Source organism: Canis aureus, chromosome X, assembly GCF_053574225.1.
Source record: "Canis aureus isolate CA01 chromosome X, VMU_Caureus_v.1.0, whole genome shotgun sequence".
NCBI lineage: Eukaryota > Metazoa > Chordata > Mammalia > Carnivora > Canidae > Canis > Canis aureus.
Genome location: NC_135649.1, coordinates 39,903,501 through 39,917,408, shown reverse-complemented (window position 1 = coordinate 39,917,408; position 13,908 = coordinate 39,903,501). Strand labels below are relative to the sequence as shown.

The 13,908-nt window shown below is 45.1% G+C and overlaps 1 protein-coding gene across 4 annotated transcripts in view; it reads left to right on the top strand.

The window, feature by feature from the left end:
* The first annotated feature begins 201 nt into the window (after positions 1 to 201).
* The window catches only part of PAK3 (p21 (RAC1) activated kinase 3), a 263,447-nt gene continuing 249,740 nt past the window's right edge, over positions 202 to 13,908 (top strand). For 3 of the 4 annotated variants that reach the window (XM_077888028.1, XM_077888025.1, XM_077888026.1), the window contains exon 1: positions 202 to 476. The gene's annotated coding sequence lies outside the window, so the exon portion shown is untranslated. The remainder of the gene's footprint in view (positions 477 to 13,908) is intronic. The other variant, XM_077888022.1, reaches the window with a different exon arrangement.

The window sequence follows — 13,908 nt, the reverse complement described above, 5'->3', positions numbered from 1 at the left end:
ACAGGCCCTGAGCCCTCGTACTGAAGCCTCTCTCCCCGCCCTCGCTGCCTCACCCCCCCCACCCCACCCCCATCACCCGATCTGCACAATCAGGCTTGGGAGAGTGAAAGGGTTTCACTTCCGCCTGGCTGCAGGAACCACAAGTTCCAGACTAGGTCGGAATTCCGAATAATCACAGTCAAAATCCACCCAGATACTCTCACACGCCCAGCCGCGCGCGCATCCCGGGGCCGCGGGGCACACGTGAGCCCACGCCCCGCGCGCCCGTCCCTGCCTCCTGCCGGAGCATCCTCGGCTTGGGCGGCAGACGCAGCCGCCGCCGCCTCCTCCTCCTCTCGCCACCGCCTACACCGTCTCCTCTCCCCTCTCGTCCTCCTTCCTCCCCCAGTTCCTGCTCCTCCTCCCGTCCGCGGCGGCGAAGGGCAGAACCCTCAGCAGCGGCTGCCTGCGCTTGGGCCGCCAAGAGCCTGGAACAGGTCTGTGCTGGGGGCGCTTTGTTGCGGGCAGTTGGAGCGTCCCTGGCTCCCGGAGCCACCGGGAGGGCACGCGGCGGGCGCCGGGGTCTACGATTTCTCCGCGTTGGGTCTTTTTCTATGAATAGACGGGGTGCCAGGGGGTAGCTTGATCCTTTGGCCAGTGGCCGTCCCTCCGGCGTCGTGGCGAAGGAGCCCCCGAGCTGCTCGGAGTCCTGCCCCCACCGCCCACCCCTCAAGCTCGCTTTCTGTGCACCCCCACTCCCCGCATCCATGTCCCAGAGCTGAGCTTTCTCTTGTTCTGGGAGCTCGTGGATGGGGGCGGGGAGAGATGGATGGAGCCGATCCAGCGGGGCACCTGGGTGCATGGGCTTTGTTACATACAACAAAAACCAGTCCGCACCAGCTTCCAGTTCCAGGCTAGGCTGCAGTCTGCTGGCAGTGTGGGGTGTGGGCCGGGCACACTGGGGAAGTGAGAGAATGCGAGGGGGCACTCCCTGTGTGTGTGACTGGGCACACAGGAATGCGATGGTGTGTGTGTGTGTGTGTGTGTGTGTGTGTGTGTGTGTGTGATGGTGCTGGTTTTGTGTGGGATGCAGTGAGTATGAGTTGGAGTGTGGGGTGTCGAGTGTGTGTGTGTGTGTGTGTGTGTGTGTGTAGTTCTGCGCCATGGGGCTGAGTTACTCCTGGCATTCCATGTCCTTGGGTATCATCCCATGCCAAGCCAGATTGCAGTAACACGCAGGCAGATCAGGTCCAACCTGTTCTGCCTACACTGTAAGGGTAATGATGTTTTCAAAGTGATGGAAATCCCCCCAACTTGGGGCTGTTGTTTAGAACATGTTGATTGTGGAATTTCCAGCCAGGTTGACCAAGTCTTATTGGACATCATTATTGTTACCCCAAAGACATCCAACTTTCTTAGCAGGTTTCCCTCTCTCAGCCAATGAGGATCCAAAGCTCTTACAGTGATCCTTGCAGAGCCTTCCCCTGCACCCCTTTAATTAGTGGATGCTCCTCTTGTCTTTACTGCAGTCTTTACTTTGGAGCTAGCCTGTAGCTGTATGTTTGGAGAAAAATGAACATACTGGATGCACCTGTGTATTAGTGGTGTATTTGGGTTAAAGGTTTTCTTTATTTCCCTCCTGGAACCATAAGATGTGAATTGGTATGGTCTTTTTTTTTAATCAAAGAAAGAAGAAATCAACAGAAATGAACAAAACTGCTAGACTTTCTTTTGTACATTTTACTTGAGGTTTTATTTTATTTTTATTTATTTTTTTTTACTTGAGGTTTTAAGAAAGCATTATTTGTCAGGGGCCAAAAATGTACAGTTAAGGGTAGTGATTGTTCAGTAAAACAACCGACATTTATTAAACACCTGCTACATGCCAATAGTAATGTTACGTTTTGGAAGTATATAAACGAATAAATGAATAAAGCATCATCTCAGCTCACAAGGAAGGCACAGTCTGGTAGGCAAGACAGAGTGTGTAAACAGATGATTACAATAGAGTATGACAAGAGATAGGCAGGGTACTGTGAGAGCAGAGAGGAGGGGTGGGGGTAGGCGGTATGATCAAGAGATGCTTTGGGGCTCCTGGGTGGCTCAGTTAAGCTTGATTTCTCTTGATTTCTGCCTAGGTCATGATCTCACAGTCTGGCTCTATGCTCAGCATGAGGCTGCTTAAGATTCTCCCTCTCTCTACGTCTCCCCCCTCTAAATAAATAAATAAATAAATAAATAAATAAATAAATAAATAAAATCTTTAAAAAAAGAAAGAAAGAAAGGCTTCATGGGGGAAGTGACATTTGAGTGAGTCTTGAAAAACTAATTCACCAGGTGGCCAAGTTGAAGGAACAGCATATATAAAGGCAGAGAGGGGTCATGGTTAAGTAAGACTGCAAGGAGTCCTCAGAACTATTACTATCATGAACTCAGAATGAGTCTCCCTGGACAGGGATAGTGATTAATGGTAAACCCAAAAGGAGACAGTATTGCAGATTGGTAAAGATTAGCACACATCTGCATCTTAAGAAATGTCCAGCTCATTTCTAAATGTCAGTGTTTTGCCTTAAGTAAATCTGCTATGGGTAAGCATGTATTTACAAGGAAAATGAACTAGGTGGACAGTACAGTACACAAATTGTGGAATTTGTTGCTTTACAAAAGGCTTCATAATCAGACCATCTTGGACCTTTACAGGGAAGATTTTTACCAAAAATCCATTTAACCAGATTTTTTTTTTTTTTTTTGCATAGCCAATGGATGGATAAAGAAAGATAGACCTGCATTGCATTTACTTTGTGGGCAAAAAGTCACCAATTTCAGTGCAGGCACTTTCCCTTAGGGTGTGGGTGTTTAATAAATACCGAATACTGAAAGCGTGGAAATGGTGGTAATAAATATGAAATCCACTATCTGTTATCTTTTATCATTTGGGTTGTATGTAAAATACAAATTAACCGGGACAGGGTCTTCAGGGACTTTCACATTTTAGATACTGTGAGTAGTGTCACTGGTAATTAATAATAGCACAGGATTTCTGTCCTGTGTGTTAAGTGCGTAGTCAGGAATGGCTGTATGAGGACTGTCTGTAACATTCATGCGGTTAGGCCAGAATAGGGGCACATTCTGAGTCTCCTGTTCTGTTTTGTTGGTGCTGATTGTGTGGGCTGATAAATGGCATTGGAAATGAACCTAAGAGATTAATGATTTCTGCTGGAAGTGCCTGGTGGGCACAAAATTATGCTAGTTAAAAGTGTGGGCTTTGAGGGCTTGAACCAGCATCCTGAGCATCATCTCCTCCCTTAAATGAAAGCCAAAAATAGTCCTGGGTTCTCTTTGAAAGGAATGCCAGCAGGGGTGGTCCAACTTGAATTGACTCCCCCCTCACCCTAGTCTGGCCAATGCCCTGAGGCAGAAGAAATGATGGCCTGGGGTCCTCTGGGCACATGGAGGTCCTTTGTTCATTGGCTGTCAGTACCAGAAAGTATCAGGCAGCATATCTAAGGCACATTCCCCCACAGCTTGGGCTGAAAAGGAATGGATGCTGTGCGGGTACTCAGGTAAGCCTAAGTGCCTGGACCAAGTGCTTCCCAGACTTGTTCCACCGGATGTTAGTAGGTGTTCCACACTCACATCCAGACACACACAGAGTTTTGTGGTCAAGTTAAATTTGGGAAATTCTTGCTTAAGCAAAAACAGGTTTGTTTACTTCAGGGCTTCTAAAAGCCTTTACCAGGCTAATGTACATCATGACTCTCCAGAAGAGAATCAGCAGTGTCTCCCAGATATATTTGCCCACAGAACCTGGTGTTCCAAAAAGCAGTTGGCCAGACTGCCCTTGAAAAGAATATTCTCTGGCAATGCCAGGCAAGAGCGTTTCCCACCAAGTTCGGAGGCTGTAGGTATTTTGCTGGGGAGACAAGGGCGCCTCCTTCACCTTCTGGGCTTTCCTTCCCCCGTGCATCAAATGAGGCTGATAATAATCATTGCTCTCACCGTCTCTGATGGTGTGATGACAACCAAGATAATATCTCTGCAAGTATTTTGAGCTTTTTACAAGAAAGGCTGTATATCAACTCGAGGTTATTATGAAAGGGAAGTGCAGAATTAAGGCAGTTATTCTGATAATTTAGGCCCAATCCTGTTTTTCCTCTGCACTGCTGGGCAGACTGCCTCAGTTCTCTGCTCTGCTTCGACTGCAAAGACCTATTCTCACTCAACCTTGGGTGACTCAGTTCTTTGTGCTTACTTCCTTTGCCTTCCTGAAGATTCCAGTGTGGCCTTTAATTTCCTGGGCCAGAGGTATCATCAGTACAGCCCTAAGAGAAGTCCCGTCAATTTGAAAACAGCCTCCTGACCAGAGAACCCTGGAAGTGGGAATTAAGCTCAGTTGGAAAGTTGCTTTTATCCTCCAGACTCCCTCTCCTGCAGGAGTAGTTCCAGGGGGCCATCTTGGACGCAGCCGCTGGAAGGTTCACGTTCACTGGCCCCCATGTGCAGTCTGGGTGGTCAATAGGAAGGCGTGGCCATCTTTAAGGAAATTTAAAGGCAGAAGAGAAAGACTGTTGACCCTCTCTGATTCCCTTGGCTCTTCATTTAATTCCCTCAACCTCTCTTCTTTACAAACTACCTTGAAAGAAGTGTGCCTTTCTTGAGAAGGAACAGCTAATAACCATTGCCAGCTGGGCCTAGGGTGGAGACAGATGTGGAGGCCTTAGAGTTACCCATTCCACAGAGCATCTTACCCACATGGGCCATTCTCCACATGGAAGCAACAAGCTTCATGTGCTGTAGGAAGGGTTTGGGTTAGCCGGAAGAGGAAACGCTGTGGCTTTAAGGCCGAATGACCGACCGGACAGTGAGAGTGAAGGCCTTCTCTGGTGGGGAGAGTTCAGTGGAAATACCGGTCCAGTAGGGGAGGTTCATAGAACGGTAGCACTGCCTTTTCAAGTTCGTCTGGTGCAAAGCTTCTGCTTGGGTGAGCAAAATGCTAGTGAAGTGAAGTGAGTTTGTCTAAGATCCCACAGCTATCATGTGACAGAACAGAAGTCATCCTAGAGGCTAAACTCCGATCCACTGCCTCCTAAAGCTCTTCCCACTAGACCCAGCCATCTTCTTCTGCACTGCAGGGCAGTGTGGGTTGGTTGGCTCATTCAGTGGGACTTGGAGGGCATGTCCAAGCCTGAGTTGTGTGGGCTTTGTGTGGCAGCTTTTAGCAGAGAGACAGGTTTCTAGTGGAGCCAGAAAAAGCCATGCTTCCCCTCTCTCTTTCTGGTTCCTCTTGGGTGTCCAATTGTCTGATTCACCAAGCCAAGCAGCCAGTTGGAAACCTCAGGACTGGGTGTTCTGGGTAGATACTCAGTGGATGATTCAATCACACAGTCCCTCTTCCTTGGTGGTGATTCACTTCTTTTGTAGACCATCGATGACTGCCTTGAAAGTGTGATGGAAGCTGCTGATGCATTCCCCCTCAAAATGGCACAGAATTTCAGAACCATGTAGGTGCAGGGCTCCCATCCCCTACAGCCTAGGTCACTTGTAGACACTCCTTAAATACGCAAGATTCCCAGAGTTGCAATTGTCAACCTTAACTTGGGATGGAAGGGATTGGAAATACTGCGATGAGCTTTGTGCCAAATAGACTTCGGGAAGAGGAGTTAGTGTGGAATCTCTTTAGGATGAAATTTTGGGATTGGATCCGGTTCTTGAGGTAAAAACAGAAAAGGAATTGAAATGAACGAACCATGTCTCCTTCTCCCAACCTTATGAGAAACATGCGGGAGGTGAGGAAGAGAAGGAGGTAGGACAGAAAGAATGGCGGGAGATTTGAAAAGGCAGGAGAGGGAGGTCCTCCTAGAAAGGGTGTCAGTTAGACCGTAATAGCATGAAAGGTAACTTTCCTAAAAGAATGAGGCAACCATTGCCCTTCTTCCCGGTGTTTCTTAACTTCTAAGTAGCAAATCCTAAGTTTTGGGTATTAGAAATTAACTTAGATGCAGGAACACCATGTCCTTGAAGAGGACATTTTTAGAAGCTGGGAGATTGTGGGGAGTGGCACAGCTTGCCTTACTTCTTGTTTCAAAAAAGCATTTTTATGATTAAAATAATACACGATCATGCTTGCAAAAAATAAAAGTATGAAGCAGAACATTCCAGGCCTCTCCACCACCGATCTCTGCCCTGTTCACCATTTGTTACATAGCATTTTGTGTATATTTTAATAAATATTCATATACGGATTCATGTGGTAAAATAACAAAGGATGCCACCAGTGTTCTGCATACTGTTCTACAACGTGCTTTTCATGGAACTCTGTGTATCTGGAGGTCTTTTCCCGCCAGTATACCTATAGCTATTTCATTCTTTTTTTTAAGATTTGATTTATTTATTCATGAGAGACACAGAGAGAGAGAGAGGCAGAGACACAGGCAGAGGGAGAAGCAGGCCCCATGTAGGGAGCCCGACGCGGGACCCAACCCCAGGTCCCCAGGATCACGCCCTGGGCCGAAGGCGGCGCTAAACCGCTGAGCCACACAGGCTGCCCTATTTCATTCTTTTTAAGAGCGGCATAGTACTCTAATTTCTGTGGTTGTGACATAATGTCTTTAATCCAGCTTTCATTGGTGGGTTTTTATATTATTTTCTAATTTTTAAAAAGAATTATTAAATATTGGGGCAGCAAACTTCCTTTTACCTGCACCCCTGCATACTCTTGCAAGTGTTTTTGTAGAATAAATTCCCAGTTGTGAAACTGCTAGCTTAAAGACTTTAGTCTGCACATCTTTGATTTTAATAGAGCCCCCTGCCCAGATTTTCCTCCAGGAAGCTTATAGCGACTTACACTCCCGACAATGGCCAGTTCTCTAGCAGGGCTCTTCCTCGACAATTTCACATACTCTTGACCTTTTGAATCTTTGACAATTTGGTAGCTGAAAACAATCCCTATTTTCTTTGCTTTATTATTTTTTTTTAGTACGAGAGAGGTTGAACACTTATTTAGATGTTTATTGACCTATTTTTCTATTCAGTTGTTCTTTATCATCCTGATAACTGCAATCTCTTGACATATTTCTGACAGCAGCTAACCATCACCTCTATTGTAAGCATATTAAGCAGTTTGTTGCTTACTCTTTCACCTAGATTTTATTTATTTTTTTTTAAATTTTTATTTATTTATGATAGTCACAGAGAGAGAGAGGCAGAGACACAGGCAGAGGGAGAAGCAGGCTCCATGCACCGGGAGCCCGACGTGGGATTCGATCCCGGGTCTCCAGGATCGCGCCCTGGGCCAAAGGCAGGCGCCAAACCGCTGCGCCACCCAGGGATCCCTCACCTAGATTTTAAAGTGTCTTTCAGTTGTATGAAATGTTGAAGTTTTGAAAAATCCTAATTGGCACTCTGTTTTTTATGAGCACTCAAACAATGCCACAGTGAATACCCTTGGACTGTATTATATGCATTGGGCTCATTATTTCCTTAAGATAAATTCTGAAGACTCGATTTGTTCAGGTAATTTTTTTTCTAGATCTTGCCAAATTACTCTCTAACATGTTTCTTTTTCCATTTCTTTTCTTTTATTTATTTATTTTTTACCAGTTTACACTCCAATCCCAAAGCATAAAAGTATACTTCACTCCTCCTCTTGATGCCTTCTGATAATTAAGATTTTGGTTCTTCAATCAAGGGCAAGGATGGAATTCATATTTGGCATCAGGAAGGGCTTGGGGCAGAAATCCCTAACTGCACACAGAATATATGTAATACTCTCTTCACCTTCAATTATTTAAGCAAACATGCTTTTTAATTCATTTCCAAATAGAACTGTGTCGAACGCATTTCCTTAACATCAAGCCCCTATAAATTTGCTGTGAAATGAGTGGCCATTCAGGGTCATTTCTGCTGACAGCAGCTGCGGCATTGGACAATGGCAAATTGACTTTAGAGATCTATCTGTAAGACACTTGGGGGAAAAAAAAGCTGCTGCTGCATCTTCGCCGACCTCTGAGGTCAGCTAGATTGGTTCCAGAATTTTCCAGTGGCTTAATGCTGAGTAGGAGTCCACTTCTATCCAACTTGACTTCCTGCAAAGAGGACAAGTTTGAGGCCCTCCCATGAGAAGGGATTCTAACAGAAATAAACAGTGATGTCACCCTTTGAAAAGGGAATAGTGGCAAATGGGTACAGGTGTAGCTTTTCCCCTTGCCCTGCTGCGGCTTCCTTCATTGTTCTGTCTCTCCTTTCTGCCAATATCTAGATATAGCCACGGGGAGTTTGGTGTCTGCTCCAGGCCATGGGTAGGGTCTACCGATTAGGAGAAGAAGGGAGTCACAAGGGTCGGTTGTGTGGTTTTGTCTTTAGAGTGACAGGTAGCAACCTTCAAATCCCTTGGGTGGTGGCAGAGAAATATGAAGAGCATGATTGGATGGTGACAGTGGTTACGCATTTTACAGATTTCGAAGACACAGCTGGAAAGGGGACAGTGCTCTCCAAGTTGGACATCGCTGGAAAAGGCTTATGACCTAACCCCACCACTTGCTAGCTAAAAATCTGGCACCTAGTCTCCCCTAGGGATGGACATAAGTGCCTTTGAAGTGCTACTTCCCCATCAGACAGATTTAAGAATGCCCTTTGTACTTATCCATCCTTCACTTCACCTAGCGTGCCACAAACACAGCCTGTCACTGGGATGCTTTTGAGTTGTCAGAAGATGGGTGGGTTATTGTACCCAGAGGAATCCTTTAGATTATTTGAACTATTGACACCTACGATTTATGGTTTCCCACTTACCTCGAAATCTTGGTATTTGGCAAATAGCTTTGGATCCTAACTGATATTTGTTGGATTTCTTTTTTTTTTCCTTTAGAGGTTTGGAATACAGTAAGGATAGTTCACAGGGGAACCAATGGTCAGACAGTATAATTATTCATCTTCACGGCCTTGAAAAAAATGGTTTTTGGTTGTTAAACTCATAAGTGTCCCATCTTAAAGTGAGGGCGTCTCTTCTTCAGAGTGCTGAATAATTAAAAACTGAAGCATTATAGCCACAAATATGGCCTCTACACAAATCATTGTCCTGTTTCTCCTTATGGATGGTCATAAGGGGGACAATCCAGGTTTTCTTTTCTTTGTAAAACTATGTTTGGTGCCAACTATGTTGGATCTTTATGTTTCTCAACTGAATTATTCCCCGAAGGTAGTGTTGCTTTTTTTTTAATACAAAATATAATTTTATGTATGTATATATGTATGTATATTTTTATTGGAGTTTGATTTGCCAACATATAGCATAACACCCAGTGGTAGCATTGCTTTGGAACTCTGATTAGAACCAGGAGGGAGATCTGTCTGCACACTAAAATTAGAAAGGAAAAATCTCATTGAGAGGCAAAGGTAGTCAGTAAAAGGAGCTTATAGAGTGAATTGGGAGGCAGAAGACCCAGGTTCCAGTTCTGATTCTGATACAAATCTGCTGTGTGACCTCAAACAAGTGCTTCAGTGTCTCCATGCCTCAGATTCCACATATAAAATAAGGACATGGTTAGGAATAGCATATCTATACTGTAGCACCTTCCATTTGAATAAAGCATACTCATCTCCAAAGCCAGAGCGTACTTTTGTGACAGAATCACCTGGGGGCCCATTAAAATCTGGAGTCCCCCACCTCAACCCACAGAATCTGAAACTCCAAGGGTGGACCCAGGAAATCTGTGTTAGCCAGCTTCTTAGGTGATTCAGGGAGACTGTAGCCCCCTCCTGTGGTAACTTTCAGGAGGCAAGAGCCCCTTGAGCTTTCTGGCCTGAGGGAATGAAAACCATTCTCCAAAGTGAGAAAGTCCTGGCCTTCCAGTAGCTCTGGCTGAGAAACCTATGACAGCAGGGGCACCTGGCTGGCTCCATCAGTAGAGCAGGTGGCTCTTGATCTCAGAGTTGTAAGTTTGAGCCCCAGGTTGGGTGTACTTAAGATACTACTTAAAAATTACTTAAAAAAATTAAGATTACTTAAAAATCTTAAGAAAAAGAAACCTAGGACCGAGACCGAATCTGAGGAGGGTGGTTTTTTTAACCCAATTCCCTGGGGCTGGTTTCTGCCTTGGTAAGTGGGCAGCAGAACGTTCTTTTGAATAAGAGCAGGTCTGGATTAACTGACTGACCAGCTCTTCAGTCATGAGCATATTTCAGGCCCTTTGGCATAAAATCTTCAGTAGAAGCATTTCTGAGAAAGGACAAAGTGGTTTCCAGAACTCAGACCCTGTCTGCCCAAGGTCTCTCTCAAATCCTATTTGATGGTTCCACCCCTCCTTTGACTTTTTAAATTCTTATTTCTCCTCCCTTCATTTAACAAACCCGTGTGGCAGCAGGTTCCCTCGCCTGATGGGATCTCATCACCCCAGCTTTTTATGCCTTAACCTTCCCCCAGCTCCCACTGCACCTCGTCCCGCCCCTCAACCCTGCTTTTATCACAACACTGATTTTATTTCCTCCAACCAGAGGCGTGGCCTCGGGACTCTTCTGCTGTCTAAATGCCACTGGAAGAACACCTGGGTGCTCAGTGGTTGAGCATTTGCCTTTGACTCAGGTCGGGATCCCAGGGTCCTGGGATTGAGTCCCACATCAGGCTACCTGCAGGGAGCATGCTTCTCCCTCTGCCTGTGTCTCTGCTTCTCTCTCTCTCTCTGTCTGTGTCTCTCAAAAATAAATAAATGAATAAATGAATAAATAAATACTGCTAGGAAGTGTGGCAGGATACAAAATCAATGACCATAAGTCAGTGGCATATCTATACACTAACAATGAGACTGAAGAAAGAGAAATTAAGGAGTCAATCCCATTTACAATTCTACCCAAAAGCATAAGATACCTAGGAATAAACCTAACCAAAGAAGTAAAGGATCTATACCCTAAAAACTACAGAACACTTCTGAAAGTAATTGAGGAAGACACAAAGAGATGGAAAAATATTCCATGCTCATGGATTGGCAGAATTAATATTGTGAAAATGTCAATGTAACCCAGGGCAATTTACACGTTTAATGCAATCCCTATCAAAATACCATGGACTTTGTTCAGAGAGTTAGAACAAATTATTTTAAGATTTGTCTGGAATCAGAAAAGACCCCAAATAGTCAGGGGGATTTTAAAAAAGAAAACCATAGCTTGGGGCACACAATGCCAGATTTCAGGTTGTACTACAAAGCTGTGGTCATCAAGACAGTGTGGTACTGGCACAAAAACAGACACATAGATCAATGGAACAGAATAGAGAAGCCAGAAGTGGACCCTCAACTTTAGGGTCAACTAATATTCGACAAAGGAGGAAAGACTATCCACTGGAAAAAAGACAGTCTCTTCAATAAATGGTGCTGGGAAAATTGGACATCCACATGCAGAAGAATGAAACTAGACCACTGTCTTGCACCATACACAAAGATAAACTCAAAATGGATGAAAGATCTTAATGTGAGACAAGATTCCATCAAAATTCTAGAGAAGAACACAGGCAACACCCTTTTTGAACTTGGCCACAGTAACTTCTTGAAAGATTCATCCATGAAGGCAAGAGAAACAAAAGCAAAAATGAACTATTGGGACTTCATCAAGCTAAGAAGCTTTTGCACAGCAAAAGATACCATCAACAAAACTCAAAGACAACCTATAGAATGGGAGAAGATATTTGCAAATGACGTATCAGATAAAGGGCTAGTTTCCAAGATCTATAAAGAACTTATTAAACTCGGGATCCCTGGGTGGCGCAGCGGTTTAGCGCCTGCCTTTGGCCCAGGGCGCAATCCTGGAGACCCGGGATCGAATCCCACGTCGGGCTCCCGGTGCATGGAGCCTGTTTCTCCCTCTGCCTGTGTCTCTGCCTCTCTCGCTCTCTCTGTGTGACTATCATAAATAAATAAAAATTAAAAAAAAAGAACTTATTAAACTCAACAGCAAAGAAACAAACAATCCAATCATGAAATGGGCAAAAGACATGAACAGAAATCTCACAGAGGAAGACATAGACATGGCCAACAAGCACATGAGGAAATGCTCTGCATCCCTTGGCATCAGGGAAATACAAATCAAAACCACAATGAGATACCACCTCACACCAGTGAGAATGGGGAAAATTAACAAGGCAGGAAACCACAAATGTTGGAGAGGATGTGGAGAAAGGGGAACCTTCCTGCACTGTTGGTGGGAATGTGAACTTGTACAGCCACTCTGGAAAACTGTGTGGAGGTTAAAAATAGATCTGCCCTACGACCCAGCAATTGCCCTGCTGAGGATTTACCCCAAAGATACAGATGCAGTGAAACGCCGGGACACCTGCACCCCGATGTTTCTAGCAGCAATGTCCACAATAGCTAAACTGTGGAAGGAGCCTTGGTGTCCAAAGAAAGATGAGTGGATAAAGAAGATGTGGTCTATGTATACAATGGAATATTACTCAGCCATTAGAAATGACAAATACCCACCATTTGCTTCGACATGGATGGAACTGGAGGGTATTATGCTGAGTGAAATAAGTCAATCGGAGAAGGACAAACATTATATGGTCTCATTCATTTGGGGAATATAAAAAATAGTCAAAGGGAATAAAGGGGAAAGGAGAAAAATGAGTGGGAAATATCAGAAGGGGAGACAGAACATGAAAGACTCCTAACTCTGGGAAAAGAACTAGGGGTGGTGGAAGGGGAGGTGGGCGGGGGGTGGGGGTGACTGGTTTACGGGCACTGAGGTGGGCACTTGATGGGATGAACACTGGGTGTTATTCTATATGTTGGCAAATTGAACACCAATAAAAAATAAATTTATAAAAAAATAAAAATAAAAAAAAATAAATACTGCCAGGAAAAGAGTCGGCATCAATGTCAGTGTACACTCATTTACCCCACTTTACATTTTTGTGGCTCACCCTTCAGCCCTTCATTTCATTGCAGAGGAAATTGGAGCCAGGGAGAATCTTCTCCAAGGCAAACTTTGGGAGACAGCAAGTCTTCTTTTTTTATATATAGCCACCATTTATTGAGCCCTGCGCCAGGTACTGTGCGGCTCTCGTGGCATGGGCTGTCTCCTTTACTCCCTCCCATAGCCCCGTCGGGTAAGGGACTAGCACTATTCTCATCTTACAGAGGAGGAAACAGCCTCAGAGCAGCTAAGTGACTGGCACAACAATATGTTCACGCGACTGGTGAGTAGCAGAGTGGGTCTGTCTGGCTAGTCTGGGGGCCTGGATGGTTAAACGGAATATTTTGTTGTGACACGCCTCCCTCCCCCATGATAATAAAGTGGTTATGCCAAAGGCAAATGTATGCAGCAACAGATTTCCTTGGCGGTGAAGCCCAAGCCCTGAAAAGTCCAAGTACCTTCAAGCACCAGGAAAAGAGAGGAAAGTTCATTTTAATGGCAGAGTGATCTGGCCAGGGTCATTATGAGTGGTCGGAAGGCCCGGGCTAGGAAACAGGTTCCTATGTTGGCACATCAGTCACCGAGTCGACCAAGACTCACTGGCATCGAGAGAGAAATTCCCGAGACCTGGTGACTCTTGTGAGTTTCATAGATTGCAGGGATGGGAAACCTATCAGCTATTTTTCTCCTCCCAATCCCTCAGGAAGCTGGTGCCAAGGCTAGTGGGCACTAGAGGTCAGGAGTGACTTCTGGGATGCTCTCAGCTAATGGGGGATGAGATAAGGGGAGACGGCCGGGCCGGAGAGGGCCCAGAATAGGCTTAGATTCATGGATTCCTAGCTCATCCGGGTCCTTCTTGCCTGATTGTCATTATCAAACTGGCAGTATATAGCAAGGGGTATTTGGCAGCCACCAATTCAGACACACTGAGCTAGAATTGATGGGACTCAAACTTGTGAGCACAATATATCCATGCACAGAAATTTCCAGAATATGCCCATGGGAAGGAGTCTATCCTCAAACCTTAAA